Source organism: Lepidochelys olivacea (genome assembly GCF_965140295.1).
Source record: "Lepidochelys olivacea isolate rLepOli2 genome assembly, chromosome: 1".
Lineage (NCBI taxonomy): Eukaryota > Metazoa > Chordata > Testudines > Cheloniidae > Lepidochelys > Lepidochelys olivacea.
In genome coordinates this window covers 219,272,194-219,288,870 of record NC_140411.1, presented here as the reverse complement: position 1 = coordinate 219,288,870, position 16,677 = coordinate 219,272,194, and positions in this window count along the sequence as shown.

Here is a 16,677-nt window from a genome sequence, read left to right as displayed (position 1 = left end):
AGTTTGTGGTTTTTACAGAGGTTTTACAGTCCCTGCTGCTCACACAGCACTTGTGAATATTTATCCCAGACAATAATGATGAGAAATAATAACTATTCACTGTACTGCTTTGCCCTCGTCTACATGGCAAGTACAACCAGGCTAGAAGCCCCAGTCACAATGGCAACTCCCAATAGAGTTTCAGCAGGGCTCCATCTTAATTGGAGGCTTGTCTCCAGGAGAAAACTGCACTGGTTTAAATAAATGGGGTTTAGATGCCAGTTTAGTTAATTTGGTGCAACGCCCTGGGTGCTGACACTCCTATTTCTATATGAAAGTGTCACACTGATTTAGCTTAGGACAATTCCTTACTGACTGGCATGCCATTGACTGACGGCCCTTGTCATAAACCACAATAAAAGCCTCTACACAGCGGGGTTGCACCAATTTAACTGAGTTACTCTAAGACTTCATGTGGACCTCTCTAAAAAGCAATTGTAAAAATGGCCCCTCCATGCCCTACAGACCTGCTCCCTGTGTGAGTTCCCAGTCAACCTACTGAATTTACATGTTTGTTGCCTTTTACTCCTGTTAGCCCTGCAGAGAACAGTACAGCTCAAAGAGAGAAGTAGAGTCTGTTCCTGCCTGTGCATCATCATCAGAGTTCTTATTTGCTATGCAATTCTGCCCTAAGTTACACACCCAGGAGACACAATGAGGGTTGTGCAGGCATCCTTGAAGGCAGAATTTGCCCTTCAGAATCTTAATAGCAGTGATGATGAGTGAAGAAGAAAGAGCCCAGCTTAATTCTCAGAGCCCAGGGGGATTTGCAGGGATGGACATTAGAAAATATATCTATCTATATCTTTATTTGGACTCATTAAGAGACAATGAAGATCTATGAATCCTTGTGACAGGGTGTGCCAGGTCCTTTGATGCCCACTGATAGAGCCATCCCTGACCTGCCACACCCTGTCCCAGAAAAGAATCAGTGAAGGTGGGTTCTCCAGACCTGCCTAGAAAGGCTGCAGGGAAGCAGCCAATCAGAGCCCTAAAGGCTCAGTTAAAAGGAGCTGCAGGTGCTAAGCAGGTCAGATGCTGGCTGGGCCTAGAAGGGTGAGAAAACCTGTGAGAGACCCTGCTCAGAGAACTTCAGCCCTGAGGTAAGGGTGAAGAGGAAGGGGCCATGTGGGAAGTGGCCCAGGGAATAGCAGCAGCAACTATGAAAGGAAGTCACATGTGGCTGCTAATTGTAGGGTCCCTGGGTTGGGATCTGGAGGGGCTGGGTCCCCCCACTGGCAGAGTGGCCAAAGCCCTGACAAGGGGAAAAGCTTTGTGTAGTAGCACAAGGCTGGGATTTAAAGGGCTCTAGGCTGGGGCCGAAGACCCTGCAGAGGGCTAACCATTTGTTGAACTTTGTTACCCTGGGGACTGAAGTGAAATGGGTGACTTGGCTGGAGAGCTGGGGACATCACAGGACTGCTAAAGGCAAAGTGTCTCCAGGGAGACAATCTGAGGGCACTGCTCCATACCAGGGCAGGGGTGGACTTAAAGTTAGCCCAGAAGGGGCTGAGAACTGAGCCCAGAGACAGGGCTGTAGATACCAACCAGGGCACAGTGATAGGCCCTGTTGGACTTTTGTTACCCTGGAAGGGGCTTTTTTACATGGTTTGACTGTGTGCCTGGACCAGAGACCCACCTGATAATGTTAACCGCTGACAGAGTGGGTGTGAACTTGCACATAATTGACAGGAGGCACTGATAAGGTGAGTGTCCCCCATCACAATGCTGAAGACCATGGGACCCCACAATGCCCTTTTTATAGCACAGTCCCCAGAGAAGGGAGGGAGAAGGAGGCACATTGCTATTAAGAGTAGCTTGTTGTTTTGCAATATGTATCCTTTACCTCATACTCTGCAAAGGAAACAGGCTGAGACTGATCCCATTAGATCTCACTAGCTAGGGGCTAGGCCAGGTTACAAGTAAGATAGGAGACTATCAAGGAAGAGCCAAGTTGCTGCAGAGAATGCTGTGGGTGGATCCATAGGGGGTGCTTATCTCCCTGTGTCAGTACTGGCCCCAGTGTGAGACAAAAGGTAGATTGTATTGAAGAATGACTAATGAACACACATTAGGGGGAGCTACCAGCAGTCTCTGACCTGCTGGCCATAGGGGAGAGCACCATGGACACTTCCCTTTCCTATCTAACCTACTTGCTTCCCTCCTGTACCCTGGGAAATACTAGGAATAGAGTTGCATATGACTAACAGCCAATCTAGACCCTTAAACTCCAGTCTCATTCCCTTGGTCTCTAGGCATTGGTACCATTTACCCTGGGAGTTCACAACTAAGCCTGGGATGCAGTTTAAGCTCTTCACGAGCTTTACCCCTTGACATTAAAGAGGAATTAGGCTGGTTTTGGTTCAGCCCTTCTGCCTAGATTCCAAACCTAATGACACCTGCTGCTTCTCTCTGCAGCCTGAACTGATTTCAAGCCAGCCACCAACATGGGTGGTAGGGATGCTCCCTTGTAGACCTTCTAGCTGAGGGAGTCCACCATTTCCCTTACACTGGGTGTATGCCCTAAACAAGGAGTGTTACTTAGCACGGACTGAGGAAGCATGAGTATTTATAATTTCTTTTCACTTGGTACGTTGTGTGAGATAGAAATTGGATTCTGATTCCAAAGAGCTTCTCTATCTAATTTCTGATGGAATGCAGTGAGGACTGGAGGGAGGAGCACCATGTGTAGGGATTGGGGAGCACTAGCCAAGATGTAAGGGAACTCATTGACTGGACTAGTAGGTTGTCCTGGAGGTCAGGAGTGAGGTGCATCAGCAGATCTGTGAGGGGATCTCAGTCATCTCCCTGCTATTCCAGTCCTATTTAAAGAGTGAGATGTAATGGCAGAGCTGGGATCAAGGGCATGGAAGTAGTGAATGAAAGCAGTGCTTCCCTGCATGAATGAAGACCTACTGCATGTAAGATTTCATCACAGCATACTGAGGCTCTCTGCATTTGTGAGAGATTAGGGCTTGGTTCCTAGGAATTAACTGAATTAGTCTGTATTTTCCAACAAATTACTTTAGTCAGATAAAGACATTAATAGGCAGCCCTGAAGTGAGCTGAGAGCTATGCTACCCAGGCTTTGTGATTCACAAAGGGCAAGAGGTCATCTCGGTACTCTGGGGGTCTCTTCAGGGCTGGTTGCCCAGGAAATGGGCTTCCTGGAATGAACTGGGTCAGTCTGTTTACATCTTCACTTTATTAAGATAAACACCATAAAAGACACAGCCCTGAAATGAGCAGGGAATTCATGAAGGGGCATTGTACACAGTGAGAATAAGGAGTGAGCAAAAAGAGGGCAGCACCAGTGAGAACTTTATACAGAGCATCAGACAGTCTGCCTCAAAACCTAACAACAAAGAGATGGAGGCCTGTGGCCTCCTCAGAGGCAGGGGCGGAAGCTCAGTTGCTGCTGCTAGTAAAAACTAGAATTTCTCCAGATGGAGACTGTACCACAGGAAACGATCCAGCACTGGCTCCTGGGCAGTGGCAGCCATCCCTAGACTGGTTTTTGCTTCAGTCTTTGACTGAAGCTCCTGTACTTTGAAAACCCATCCTTTTTCTACAGCTCCTCACAGCAGGACATTTGAGTCTCTAACACCAGACCCAGGTATTTTTGGTTTACATCTTATACCCCAGCTGGCTTAGAATTACAAGTGTGGTGTGGGGAAGCAGTTACAATGTGGTTTCTCTTGTGTAGATCCTTTCCTAGGTCCTGAGCCTTACTTGCCTGAGGCTTTGGCTCCATCTACACCACAAAATGGAACTGAGTTCTAGATGGGTTAGAGGATACCAGTTTCGACCTACTAGTATTTTCTAATATATACACTAGTAGATACAGCCCTGAAATAATCAGAATTCTTGGAGAGGAGTTGCATGCAGTAAGAGCAAGGAGTAAGCAGAAAGAGATGGCACACCAGTAGGTGACACACTTCCCCTGGGTTTAAATTTGTCTGCTTCATTATAAGACTGAATAGCATCTTTCCTGTCAAGTGCAGGGCAAATCTCCTGGCCCTCCCCCTTCCCAACCTACCCTCTCCACCAGACTTGTTGGCTGATAGCACTGGCAGCTTTTATGACATCACAAGCAGGGCTCAGCTGACATGTGGCATTTTTCCACTTCAAACATTTTCAGCAGCTTTTTTAAATTATTATTTTGGTGAGTTCAGGCCACTGAGTGCAGGAACCTCTACCACAGTCCCCACCAAACCCACATAATTGCAGCTCAGGGCTAACCTGATCCCTCCAATCAAATCTTTGTGAGCTGCTCTTAGCAAGGGACAGGTCCTCTCTCCACTCTGACATCCAGGATGCTTTTTTAAACAAATATTTGTTGCTGCAGTTTTACAAGGTTGATAAATTGCTGTGTAATGGGAGATTATTCCAATTTGTAATCCTCTAGGAGTATGTTTCCCCTCACATCCATGACAACACACTTCTCCTTATCAAGGTTATTAGGTTCCCTATCTTTCCAGAACCTGTAGGAGAGACTTATTGTGAGTGTCACAGAGGAAACAGTTGTAGCTGAGGATGGAGAAGCAGGGAAAATTACCTTTTTTGTTGTGGTTTTTTTTTTTGTTTAATCCTGCTGACAGATTTCCTTTCCTCCCTTTATACTGCTCCCTAAAATGGAGTTATAGCCTCTGATCATAGTTCCCCAACAAATCTACCTTTTGCTGGACCAGAAACATTTAGCTCCAGTAGGTGACAGACGTCTCCCTCTTAACCCCCACCCCATTCCCTAGTATGTTAATCTGCTGGGCTAAAGGCAGGATGGTAAATAGTCTCCATCCCATGAGATATTTACACTGCAGTCTGGTTACTGGAGTCTGATCCACCCAGCACCACTGGCATTTCTCCTCCTGATGAGTCAGACCAATATAGTAAATTTCACCTTGGGTGCCTGTATGAGTTCCTTTTGGAACTTTCCAACTGGAAAGGAAAGCCTGGATGAAAAATAAATTTAAATCTCACCAGATGCCATCACTGAGTGACAGTAGAATAGCAGAGTTCTTGTAAGGTGAGTCTGGTGCTGGTGGTGATGACTTTGAGGAAGATCAGGATGGAATGAACATGGAGATTGAATTTCCCGCTCAAATTTAAGAGCAGGGATAAGTGTGTGGAGGTCTCCTCCAGAGCTGGGCACTGAATTCCCACTGGAGACCAATCCCCGGCAAGTTATCTGCTCATCTCTCATGTCGATCACCACCAGATCCTCTTGCTGTCACCCTAATTTATGGTGTCTTTAGAGAAGTAGTAGCAGCTGGTGTGAAAAGGCTTCCAGCCCAAGAGACAGCATGTCCATACTCCTCCTCTGAGGGGAGAGACAGCCAAGAAGAATGAATCATTACACACAATCTCTTAGCAACATCTTTGCCATTCTCTGTGGGCAATGCAGGGTTGCTCTCATACATCTGAGGGACTGCACACCCTCTATTTCAGTTGAAGTTGGTGGGAGCTGAAGGTGCTCAGGATCTTCCAGGATTGGGCTTAGCCCTCAGTGAGGGAAAAGTTCCATAACCTGTTTAAAGAAAACTGGTTCATAACTTAGTTATAAGTGATTAGAGATTTCTCTAGGAAGTAGTGTACTTTATGAAAAGACTGCATTCCATTCCCCCTGAACTGGAGCCAAATTGGAGCCAGTATCCTGGAGAGGAAATGCTGTGTATCTCCTCCCCCAGTCTGTTTGGGTCACCTGGACCCCAGAAGCTGGGGCTGGATTGGGACTGATGCTCTAGAACTGAGAGGCTCAAAATCCTATTATCTGATCCCTAAAATCATCCAATCTCCATGACAGAGTTGGATTCGAACTGGTGCCCTGATGCGGCTCTATGTATTTTTTCCTCTGAGCATCTCACACCCTACCATAGCTAGCTCACATCCAGGATCCACTGGACACTTAACACCCATACCATCCAATTTTTTCCACTGCCAGAACCTTCCCTCATATTCCAGACATATTCTTCCAAAGAGGCCATATTCCTTGCTGCCCATTTCTAATCTTGTCCATCCACTCCTCCATCCCCCTTCACCAGCCACAGAAGGATTGCTCCTCCAATGTATTCTCCAGAGCCTTCTCCAGGCCCAAATGTTTGGGCTCCCACCCTGTTCTCAGGGAGACTTTTCAACATTCAAACAGACCCCCTCAGTAGTAGGAACTGTTTCCTGATGATCCAGCAGTGTTTTTCCTTTACTCAATTTTATCCACTTTAATCCCAGTTCTCCTTCCACAGGCACCCTCCCCAAACAATTACCCTCCCTCCTTGCATAACCAGCCCTTATATACTTACCAGTGAGGGGAGAGAGACTCAGCAATGCAACAGTGCTGAGACTAACTTTGGGAGCCAGGGGGTGGGTTTCTGCAGTGCACTCTGGTGTGCTCTCCTGTGTGCATGCTATGGGTGAAGAGAACCTATAAAACAGTCAGTTCTACTTAAACCAGCTCTGCCTACTAGGGACATGCAACTGAATGAAAAACTGAAGAGATCAAATATCAACCCTTATTCAGGAGTTAACATGTTCATAGTGATAAGCCCAGACTGGAACACTGGATTCAGACTTCTCAATTCTAGGGTCAGTCACATTCAGATCTGAGCTCCTCAGCTCTGGCCCATCTAATAAGCAAGCCTTCAAATCCCAAGTATTTGGAAGTGAGGCCCCCAACATAGGGCTAAGAGTTTAAGCAAGCTCTTCATGTCTCACCAGAGTATGCCCAGAGTTAAAAATATTCCAGTCGCACTTTGAGATCTACTGGAGACAAGCCTTTTATAAAAGCTAGGTGGTATTGTCTTGGATGATCTAAATGAAACTTTTTCTAGAGCATTCCCAGGGAATGAACTCCCCACAGGACATTTTATAGTTCTAGTTCCTGTTTCCTCCATGTGTTTGGACCTAATGCATGACGGTGGGTTAGGCAGTGCACCAGCAGATGGAACAAGGGGAAGGAAGGAGGGAAAGGAATGCAGTGGAGACCCTTGACTTGATAGTGTGTCCTTCCACCACTGTTTCCTCCACATCAGGATTTAGGGAAAGCTGATGTGGTGACACCAGGCAGCACAGCTCCATTACCCAGGTTGGGACCTAGAGAATCAGGGAGAACCACAGGAGTGTCTGAATGTGTCCAGCTGCCTCACTGAAGAATCCAGTTTAGATTCAACACAGCTGAGTCCTATCTCTTCCCTACAGTGAAGGACACCACAGATATCAGGGAGGTGAGAGAGGGGAATGGGTCACACAATGAGAGAAAGGGAGGAGAATATTCACTGGGGGACTGGCTGCTCCAGGTTCCAGTACAGAGCACTGGAGGATCACAGGAGGGTGGAGAATAAGGGAGGGGACTTGCAAAAGCAACACTCCTTGCAGGGGAGAGTTAAATGGGCTGGAGTGCTAATACCAGGTGAAGGTCTCTTGAGCGGTTGCCATTATTATAGGAATTTAGGTCTAGAGAGACACTTTTGTTTTTTTTCATGGTTCAGTCTGAAATCTTGAGTCACCCCCAGCTGCAGACAGGGTAGAATACAGTCCATAGCAAGACTCATGGTAGCTCACTCTGCTGGGAAACTGTATGTTGTTCTTATTCTACACAGTGAGTATACCAATAACTATTAGGGCTGGTCAAGCATTTTCCACTGAAACGTTCTTTAGGCAGAAATATTGGGGTTTTGACGTACCAGAAATTCTCTCATGGGATGTGGCTTTTGTTTTCTGGGGGCAGCAGGGGAACTAGCTCTACTAGTAGTAGCCCAGTGCCCTGTAACGGGGAGTGTCGTTGTCTGGGCATGATCTTTGTAGGGGAGATCAGGAGGCCGCCTCCTCTGGGAGACTTTTAAATCCCTGACTCCTGTTCCTTCTGCACCATTTCAAAAGTACGAGTGATTGTTCAGAAATATTTTTATGAGCCCTTGGGATAAGTCCTCTCTGACAGCAATCTAATTATCACTAAAAACAACGAGGAGTCCTTGTGGCACCTTATGCCCAAATAAATTTGTTAGTCTAAGCTTTCCTGGGCTAAAACCCACTTCATCAGATGCATGCAGTGGAAAATACAGAGGCAGGTGTGTGTGTATATATACACAGCACATGAAAAGATGGGAGTTGCCTTGCCAAGTGTGGGGGCCAGTGCTAACAAGCCAATTCAATTAAGGTGGAAGTGAGCTATTCTCAACAGTTGACAAGAAGGGGTGAATACTAATGAGGCCAATGTAATCAAGGTGGCTCAAAGTTATCTATCACTGTGGAGCATGAGTGGCTGGTTCTACAGTAGCCAAAGAGGAAGAAAACTCCTGGATCAAAGGCAGAGAACTCACTCCAATCTTCCCTTCACTCTGGTGCTGACATTTTAAGATGCAGTTCCTGAGAGCCCCCTCAGCACATCTTCATATTTAGGAGTTTCCAGGCTTCCCAAGGATGATGTTGGGGGTTCTCTTTCAAGCTGCCCATATATCCATGGTGCAGCCAAACTCATCCCAATTGGTGTTTGACAGACAGTCCCACTGGAGCAGTTACCCTCAGAGTGATGCTGCTGGCTAGTTATTTGCTGCCTCCTTCTTCCCATCTTCCTGTGGCTCTGCCAGTTGTCTGTCTAGTGCCAGCCCCACTCATGGGGAGCCCTCCCTACACCAATCTACACACTCCAGGGCATTCTTCCAGGAATCCTGGGAATGTGGCTAGAAGACAGGCAGCTGATGGTCACTTTGTTGTCACTGACCATGGGGTCAACATGACCAAAGTACTTGTCCATGAGCACTAGAGCAGCAGCCAACACTTTATTCACACCCCTTGTCTTCTAATCACTCACCCAAGTCATCTAGAGAGGCCCTGACTCTGTGAGAGACAACACTGCAATAGCATGCAGCATCGGTGGATATTTCCTGCTCTCTGAAAGCAATGTACTAGCTATGGCCAGTCCAGGGCCCCTCGGGCACCCCCCACAGTACTGGCAGCAGAGTTTGAGCATGCCTCTAACCTCCCAGTGCTCACCTGACACCAGCTGAGTGAGCAAAATCAAACTCTTCAAATGCCTTTGGAACAGGACATGGGAGAATATTAAACTAGCACCAGCTCATGATGGGAGCACAAGTGAGGGCAGGAGGAATATCTGAGTACAGTACATCTGAGCCTCAGTGACAGCACAGTGTCACTGAGTCAGTCACCCCAGCTGTTCATGTACATCTGACTTCTGTGACTCATTTCCTGAAGCAGGCAGAGAAGGACCCCAAGCAGGTTCCAGTCAAGGCAGCTGAGGTTGGCAAATCTGAGGGCAGAGCTGCAAAATCAGCTTGCAAATGTCCTTGACAGCACTGAATACATCTACATAACCCTGCTGGATCTTGGTGTGTGTGCACAAGACCCTGCATCTTGGGATAGAGACCCACAGAGCAATTTCTATGTACTGTACAAAGAAATATAGGCCAGCCTGGATTTCCTCTCTATGGTACCCCTTCTCTTCCTGCTGATCCCCCTCAAACCTGTCTCCTTACTGCTCCCTTTGTTTCCTTCCCCCCCCCGAACTCAGCATTTTTGCCTTCTCTCATGCTATTCCTGATGTGTGCAATTTTGTCCCTGTCCTAATCTAGTCATTGACCGCTCCTTAAAATCCACTTCATTCCTCCCAGGCTTCTCCTCCTGCATGATTGCTCCACAGGCTTCCACTGCTGAACTACAGGGTTCTTTGCCTTGCTGGTTTTGTCTTGTCTAACTTAGACTGCACACTGTTCTGGGCCGTGAACATGAATGTTCAGTTGTAGATCTTCAGGGTAGGAAGCTTGTCTTGTATTTGTAAAGTGCCTTGTAAATTTACAGCATTAAATGTGAATGTTAATAGCAATAACAATGAGGAGGCCTTGTGGCACCTTAGAGACAAACATATTTGGGCATAAGCTTTCATGGGCTAAAACCCACTTCATCAGATGCATGGAGTGACAAATACAGTAGGCAGGTATAAATATACAACACATGAAAAGATGAGAGTTGCCTTAAGTGTGGGCTCAGTGCTAATGAGGCCAATTCAGTCTGGGTGGATGTGGCCCATTCCCAACAGTTCACAAGAAGGGGTGAATATCAACAGTGAAAACTACTTTTTGTAGTTACCCAGCCACTCCCAGTCTTTATTCAGGCCTAATTTGATGGTATCAAGTTTACAAATTAATTCCAGTTCTGCAGTTTCTCACTGAAGTCTGGTTTTGAAGATTTTTTTTTGTTGAAGAATGGCCACTTAAGTCTGAGTGTCCAGGGAGCTTGAAGTGTTCTCCTACTGGTTTTTGAATGTTACAATTCTTGGTGTCTGATTTGTATCCATTTATTCTTTTGCATAGAGACTGTACAGTTTGGCCAATGTACATGGCAGAGGAGCATTGCTGGCACATGATCTCATATATCACATTGGTAGATGCTCAGGTGAATGAGCCCCTGACGGTGTGGCTATAGTAATAGCAATAGTAATTCTTAATGTTTGTGGGACTTCTAAGCATTTTTCACTAGAGATAAGCATGAGCCACAAAATTTGGATCTGGTTTCAGATACTACTGCCCCTTAAAGTGTTTAGGGATTTGGTTCAAGCACCTCTCCTTTGTAGAATTTGGTTCCTTGTTCTCTCTAACATTCTCCCTACAATTGTGCCCATCCCAGTGACCACCACCCAACAGACAGTCGGTTCCTCTCCTGGCTAGCACTGACTAGGTACAAAAGGATACCAGGGAGACACAAATGGGCACCCATAATGAAATGAATCTGCTCTGGGCTCTCCCTGCATGCCCTAGAGATGCTACAGGTGCTACTCATAGATCAGACAATAGTATATGGAGTTGCTGCTGCCCATCTTCTAGGCAATGGTCTCAAGAGGTCTAGTTCAGTCCCCTGAACTCAAGGCATGACCAAGCATTATCTAGACCATCCCTGTCATGTCTGTCTAACCTGCTCTTAAAAAAAGAAAAAACAAACACACTCCAGTGATGGAGATTTCACAACCTCCCTGGGCAATTTATTCCAGTGCTTAACCACCCTGACAGATAGGAAGTTTTCCCTAAAGTCCAACCTAAAGTACCCTTGCTGCAATTTAAACCCATTTAAGTCCTCTTGTCCTAGCCTCAGAAATCAATGAAAACAACTTTTCTCCCTCCTCATTGTAACAGCCTTTTATGTACTTGAAAACTGTTATCATGTCCTCTTCTCCAGACTGAAAAACTGCATTTGTTTAATCTTCCCTCATAGGCCGTAATTTTCTAGACCTTTAATAATTTTTGTTGCTCTTCTCTGGCCTTTCTCTACTTTGGCTACATCTTTCCTGAAAAGTGGCACCCAGAACTGAACACAATCCTCCAGCTGTGCTGATAAAGCCTCAGAGTAGAGCAGAAGATTTTCTACTTTTGTCTGGCTTACAACATTCCTGATAATACATCCTGGAATGATGTTTGCAAGGTGGGTTTTTTGGTTGTCTCCTCCCCCCGCCCCAGCAGTGTGATACTGACTCATATTTAGCTTGTGATCCACAATGACCCTCAGATCCCTTTCTGCCATACTCCTTTCTATACAGTCATTTCCCATTTTGTATGTGTGCAACTGATTGTTCTTCCTAAGTGGCGTATTTTGCATTTGTCCTTCTGGCCATTTCTCCAGTTTGCCCAGATCATTCTGAATTTTGATCCTATCCTCCAAAGCACTTGCAACCCCACCCAGCTTGGCATCATCAGCAAACTGTATAAGTGTACTTTCTATGCCATCTAAATCATTGATGAAGATATTGAACAGAACTAGACCCAGAACTGATCCCTGCAGGACCTCACTTGATTTGCCTTTCCAGCTTGACTGTGAACCACTGATAACTACTCTCTGGGAATGGTTTTCCAACCAGTTTTTCACCCATCTTATAATAGGTCCATCTAGGTTACATTTCCCTACCTTTTTTTCTGAGAAGGTCACATGAGGCAGTATCAAAAGCTGTCGGCTATGTCTACACTGTGGACCTTACCAAATGCACATTCCAACAGCATCCTGAAACGGCTCTGTGTGTAATTAAACCTTCTTCTGCCAGTTCTCACATCAACATAGGACTTCATGAGCCAGGACAGTAGAAGATAGTCTGGATCCCCTGAAATGAGTGGGCCCAGACACAGTTACTATTCATATTACTGGGAGAAAATGAAGCCCCTTCTTGTCTGAACAGGTAAATGTGAGATCCTTGGAATACCCTGGCATCATGCACTCTGCCAGTTCCTCCCATGTTGGCATCCTTGGCCATCCCTTTATGGTCCACCAAGGCCTGCATAATGAGCAAGTAGTATCCTTGCCAGTTGACATATCCATGTGCATCTGGTGGGGGCAAACGGTGATCATATATGAGCCACCAATAGCCCCAGCACAATTCAAGGAACTCATTCTCTTAAAGCTAGGTCTTATTTTGGGGACATTAGCAGCCATCACCACCCACAGATAAACCGCACAAACCTCCCCCACCACAGCACCAACAGTTGACTTGCTAATACCAAACTGATTAGCCAACAAGCTGTAGCCCTCTGGGATAGCCAAGCAGCAACAGCAGCCTGCTTTTGCACTCATAAAGTCCTCTCTCATCTGCACGTCCAGGTACTGAAGTGTGAGGAGCTGTCCCTGACACAGTTCTGGGAAGATGGCCTTCCTCACATGGAAGTTCTGGGATCACTGCTGTGCATCCCAGGTTTGCATGACTGTGTAATCCTACCACTCTGTGCTTGATGCCACAGCCATTAAAACACTGCATCAGCTATCTCCACGCCACCATGCAGGCACACCACATGCATGATCTCCACATCCAGGCACACAGCCACTTTCTCAGGGTGATGAGCCACTGCTGACATGCCCCCCACCATGTCTCAGGCCCTGCATTCACCTCCTGCTCTGAAAAAGAGTTCTGTTAATGCCAACAGCTGGCCCAGGTCCCTGTTATGAGCAGAATCCATGGCTTGCTACTGCGGGGGACAGAGGCTGTGCACAGCAGTGAGGAGCTTTCAGTCAGAAGCATTTTGGCTTACTGAGTTGGCAAGCTAAGAACTGTCTCACTAGAGCCCAGGAAGGACGGACAACTTCTCCCACAATACACTGCAAAACCATTCATATAGTATTGCAGCTTAGTGTAGTGCTAAGAACCCTGGGTCATGCCCACAGAAATCCTAGCACCTAACCTGCACTAGTGCAGCACAAGTGTGGATGTGGCTATGACCTGAGTGTGGCTTAGCAGCGTATATGCTCATGCTGGGCTTAGCTAACCTAGTGTCCCAAACCTGGCTTCCCACACCCAGGTAAACTCTGCAGTGAAGACATCCCCCAAGGTAATTATTTGAAATTGTTAATATGAACTATGAATCTCAGATGTCCCAGTCTGTGGCTCTACAAAGATTTGTGCTGCTGGCCTGTTCATGAAGCCACACCTTTTTCACAAAGAATTATCAGGAACAATAACCATTCAGTTCACTTCTCAGGTCTCATCTGCATTAACTACAGCTACATTGAGGGACCTATTTACAACATGGTTGTCTCCCAACACAGTTTAAGCACTGTTCTGCCCTCACATGTCAATGGGATCTTAACTATGTCCCTAGCCAGACCTAAAGCTTTGGGTAGTGCAAAACTTTTCCATGTTTCAGGAACATGGTTAAAGCCTCATCTATGCTCAGAACAGAAGAAGAAAGGGGAGCGTCCATGTACCAGCAATGCAGATACAGGTAAGCAACCGTTTTCATGTTCTCTCCACAGGTACTAATGCAGAGAGTGGACTAGATGATACATATGAGGGAAGGGAACAGAAGGAGACTCCACAGATTGGAAGGCATGAGATTCACTGTCCTAGGGATGGGGGTTCCACAACCACCGCTCCCAAGAGAAGGAGGTGGGTGTTGGTGGTCGGGGACTCTCTCCTCAGGGGGACTGAGTCATCTATCTGCCACCCGAACTGGGAAAACCAAAAAGTCTGCTGCTTGCCAGGAGCTAGGATTCACAATGTGACGGAGAGACGGCTGAGACTCCTCAAGCCCTCAGATCGCTACCCCTTCCTGCTTCTCCACGTGGGCACCAATGATTCTGCCAAGAATGACCTTGAGCGGATCACTGCAGACTACATGGCTCTGGGAAGGATAAAGGATTTTAGGGTCAAATGGTGTTATCATCCATCCTCCTCATGGAAAGAAAAGGCCTGGGTAGAGACCATCGAATCGTGGAAGTCAATGAATGGCTACGCAGTTGGTGTCGGAGAGAAGGCTTTGGATTCTTTGACCATGGGATGGTATTCCAAGAAGGAGTGCTAGGCAGAGACGGGCTCCATCTCATAAAGAGCATCTTTGCAAGCAGGCTGGCTAACCTAGTGAGGAGGGCTTTAAACTAGGTTCACAGGGGGGAGGGGGGGGAAGGAGACCAAAGCCCTCAGGTAAGTGGGATACCAGGAGGAAGCATGAGCAGGAGAGCACAAGAGGGGAGGGCTCCTGCCTCATACTGAGAAAGGGACGATCAGCGAGTTATCTCAAGTGCCTATACACAAATGCAAGAAGCCTGGGAAACAAGCAGAGAGAACTGGAAGACCTGGCACAGTCAAGGAATTGTGATTGGAATAACAGACTTGGTATGATAACTCACATGACTGGAGTACTGTCATGGATGGATATAAATGGTTCAGGAAGGGCAGAAAAGGTGGGGGAGTTGCATTGTATGTAAGAGAGCAGTATGACTGCTCAGAGCTCTGGTATGACACTGCAGAAAAACCTGAGAATCTCTGGATTAAGTTTAGAAGTGTGAGCAACAAAGGTGATGTCATGGGGGGGAGTCTGCTATAGACCACCAGACCAGGTGGATGAGGCTTTCTTCCAGCAACTAACAGAAGTTACTAGATCGCAGGTCCTGGTTCTCATGGGAGACTTCAATCACCCTGATATCTGCTGGGAGAGCAATACAGCGGTGCACAGACAATCCAGGAACTTTTTGGAAAGTGTAGGGGACAATTTCCTGGGGCAAGTGCTGGAGGAACCAACGAGGGGCAGAGTTCTTCTTGACCTGCTGCTCACAAACTGGGAAGAATTAGTAGGGGAAGCAAAAGTGGATGGGAACCTGGTAGGCAGTGATCATGAGATGGTCGAGTTCAGGATCCTGACACAGGGAAGAAAGGAGAGCAGCAGAATATGGACCCTGGACTTCAGAAAAGCAGATTTTGACTCCCTCAGGGAACTGATGGGCAGGATCCCCAGAGAATAACATGAGGGGGAAAGGAGTCCAGGAGAGCTGGCTGTATTTTAAAGAATCCTTATTGAGGTTACAGGGACAAACCATCCCAATGTGTAGAAAAATAGTAAATATGGCAGGCAACCAGCTTGGCTTAACAGTGAAATCCTTGCTGATCTTAAACACAAAAAATAAGCTTACAAGAAGTGGAAGATTGGACAAATGACCAGGGAGGAGTATAAAAATATTGCTCGGGGATGCAGGAGTGAAATCAGGTAGGCCAAATAACACTTGGAGTTGCAGCTAGCAAGAGATGTCAAGAGTAACAAGAAGGGTTTCTTCAGGTATGTTAGCAACAAGAAGAAGGTCAAGGAAAGTGTGGGCCCCTTACTGAATGAGGGAGGCAACCTAGTGACAGAAGATGTGGAAAAAGCTAATGTACTCAAGGCTTTTTTTGCCTCTGTCTTCACGAACAAGGTCAGCTCCCAGACTACTGCACTGGGCAGCACAGCATGGGGAGGAGGGGACCAGCCCTCTGTGGAGAAAGAAGTGGTTCAGGACTATTTAGAAAAGCTGGACGAGCACAAGTCCATGGGGCCAGATGTGCTGCATCCGAGAGTGCTAAAGGAGTTGGTGGACGTGATTGCAGAGCCATTGGCCATTATCTTTGAAAACTCATGGCAATCGGGGGAGGTTGCGGACGACTGGAAAGGCTAATGTAGTGCCCATCTTTAGGGAAGAAGGAAGATCCGGGGAACTACAGGCCAGTCAGCCTCCCTTCAGTCCCTGGAAAAATCATGGAGCAGGTCCTCACGGAATCAATTCTGAATCACTTAGAGGAGAGGAAAATGATCAGGAACAGTCAGCATGGATTCACCAAGGGCAAGTCATGCCCAACTAATCTAATTGCCTTCTATGATGAGATAATGGGCTCTGTGGATAAGGGAAAAGCAGTGGATGTGTTATTCCTTGACTTTAGCAAAGCTTTTGACACAGTCTCCCACAGTATTCTTGCCAGCAAGTTAAAGAAGTATGGGCTGGATGAATGGACTATAAGGTGGATAGAAAGCTGGCTAGATTGTTGGGCTCAACGGATAGTGATCAATGGCTCCATGTCTAGTTGGCAGCCAGTATCAAGTGGAGTGCCCCAAGGGTCAGTCCTGGGGCCAGTTTTGTTCAATATCTTCATTAATGATCTGGAGGATGGTGTGGCTTACACCCTCAGCAAGTTTGACACTAAACTGGGAGGAGAGGTAGATATGCTGGAGGGTAGGGATAGGGCCGGCCCTAGACAAATTAGAGGGTTGGGCCAAAAGAAATCTGAGGTTCAACAAGGACAAGTGCAGAGTCCTGCACTCAGGACAGAAGAGTCCCATGCACCGCTACAGACTAGGGACTGAATGGCTAGGCAGCAGTTCTGCAGAAAAGGACCTAAGGGTTACAGTGGACGAGAAG